Source organism: Schistocerca serialis, unplaced genomic scaffold, assembly GCF_023864345.2.
Source record: "Schistocerca serialis cubense isolate TAMUIC-IGC-003099 unplaced genomic scaffold, iqSchSeri2.2 HiC_scaffold_1351, whole genome shotgun sequence".
Taxonomy (NCBI): Eukaryota; Metazoa; Arthropoda; class Insecta; order Orthoptera; family Acrididae; genus Schistocerca; species Schistocerca serialis.
This window is the reverse complement of record NW_026047571.1, coordinates 5846662-5849101: the sequence shown is the minus strand read 5'-3', so window position 1 is coordinate 5849101 and position 2440 is coordinate 5846662. Positions and strand designations below refer to the sequence as shown.

General features: G+C 44.4%; 1 non-coding gene across 1 annotated transcript; it reads right to left on the bottom strand.

Annotated features, from left to right (window-relative positions):
* Nucleotides 1-841: 841 nt before the first annotated feature.
* Trnat-ugu (transfer RNA threonine (anticodon UGU)) lies at nt 842-915 on the bottom strand. The gene has a single exon. It is a non-coding gene; the product is annotated as a tRNA-Thr (tRNA).
* Between the last annotated feature and the right edge of the window lie 1525 nt (nt 916-2440).

Sequence of the window (2440 nt, the reverse complement as noted above, 5' to 3'; positions counted from 1 at the left end):
TATTACATAAAATTTATGGGAGCGCATACCGAACCGCAATGAAACAACCTTAAATTTAACGATACAGTGCTAATTCGAACTTTGAGTTCGATTTTTGGGGGTTTGTTTCACTCCTTATGCCCACACAAAAATTAGTTAATATTAACAAATGTCATATTATAGCTATAAGCTCCTAAGAAAAATGTTTACTTTTCGGGGTCCGAGGTAGAAGTTAAGAGGTTGAATCACTTTTAGTTTATGCTGCATGCCGTTCTGAGAAATAAACGTTTCTCGAAAAAAAAAGTGTTCAAAGTTTAGAGAAAGCTTTTAGTTATATTATTACTTCGATTTGCATGAACTGAGTGTTACATATATATTTTTAATGTTGCTGAACAGGAAGCTGAAGTCAGATTTTCAATATTCAAAGCGGCTAATCCAATACGGAGGGCACAGGATTATGTTTTGACCAATTTTTACCAAAAATGCGTTTTCGTTATTTACGTTTAGTCTGCAATTCAAGGAGTGCTTATGAGCCCTACGTCTAGCTCGAATTGTTCCTACATAGCAATTCCCTGTTCTTCTTGGCAGGAAAGGCCGATCTGTGTAACTTGGATATGCAGCAATCGTTATTCGTCAGTATTTTCGGCGAGTCTGTTTGCATGCATTCTGTAGTATGAATCGTTTTGAGCACGTGCGACACGGGACGAGTTTTCATCTACATCTACATGGATACTCTGCAAATCACATTTAAGTGCCTGGCAGAAGGTTCATCGAATTACCTTCAGAATTGATAATTAATTGAAACCCTCAGATGTCGATAGGTGTTGTTGATACAACCTGGATGGGGACAGCTGAAAATGTGTGCCCCAACCGGGACTCGAACCCGGGATCTCCTGCTTACATGGCAGACGCTCTATCCATCTGAGCCACCGAGGACACAGATGAATAGCACGACTGCAGAGACTTAACCCTTGCACGCTTCCCGTGAGACCCACATTCCCAACTGTCCACAATCAACATACGTAATGTACGTAATAGGTATTTGCCCATCCACTCATTACTCGGGCACACTAAGGTGACGATTCCCGTAAGAGTTCGGGCAATCTTTGCGCATTCGCACAGACGAAGGTTAATGGCTGGGTAGCCTTTAACTACATATATGAAGATAGTAACTGTTCTCGAAGGAACAGATACCACTGATTACCGTGCAGCTTTTCTAGAATAAATGATAATTAATTGAAACCCTCAGCTGCAGACAGGTGTTGATATACCTCGATGGGGACAGCTGAAAATGTGTACCCCGAGGTACATCAACACCTGTCGGCAGCTGAGCGTTTCAATTAATTATCGTTTATTCTAGAGAAGCTGCACGGTCATCAGTGGTACCTGTTCTTTCGAGGCAGTTACTATCTTCATATACCTTCACAATTCTCTATTATTCCAATCTCGTATAGCGCGCGGAAAGAACGAACACCTATATCTTTCCGTACGAGCTCTGATTTCCATTATTTTATCGAGGTGATCGTTTCTTCCTATGTAGGTCGTTGTCAACAAAATATTTTCGCATTCGGAGGAGAAAGTTGGTGACTGGAATTTCGTCGCAACGAAAAACGCCTTTGTTTTAATGATACCCATCCCAAATCCTCTTATCATTTCAGTGACACTCTCTCCCATATTTCGCGATATAACGTGCTGCCCTTCTTTGAACTCCGACAGTCCTATCTGGTAAGGATCCCACACCGCGCAACAATATTCTAAAAGCGGATGGACAAGCGTAGTGTAAACCTTCTTCCTGAGCAAGCGTTTCCGACTCAAGAGTGTCCCATGGCAACTGTCCGTCTGTGGTAAGCTCCTGTGGGACCTAACTGCTGAGGTCGTCAGTTCCTAACCGGCCGGTGTGACCGCGCGGTTCTAGGCGCTTCAGTCTGGATCCGTGTGACCGCTACGGTCGCAGGTTCGAATGCTGCCTCAGGTATGGATGTGTGTGGTGTCCTTAGATTAGTTAGTTTTAAGTAGTTCTAAGTTCTAGGGGACTAATGACCTCAGAAGTTGAGTCCCAAAGTGCTCAGAGCTACACTCCTGGAAATTGAAATAAGAACACCGTGAATTCATTGTCCCAGGAAGGGGAAACTTTATTGACACATTCCTGGGGTCAGATACATCACATGATCACACTGACAGAACCACAGGCACATAGACACAGGCAACAGAGCATGCACAATGTCGGCACTAGTACAGTGTATATCCACCTTTCGCAGCAATGCAGGCTGCTATTCTCCCATGGAGACGATCGTAGAGATGCTGGATGTAGTCCTGTGGAACGGCTTGCCATGCCATTTCCACCTGGCGCCTCAGTTGGACCAGCGTTCGTGCTGGACGTGCAGACCGCGTGAGACGACGCTTCATCCAGTCCCAAACATGCTCAATGGGGGACAGATCCGGAGATCTTGCTGGCCAGGGT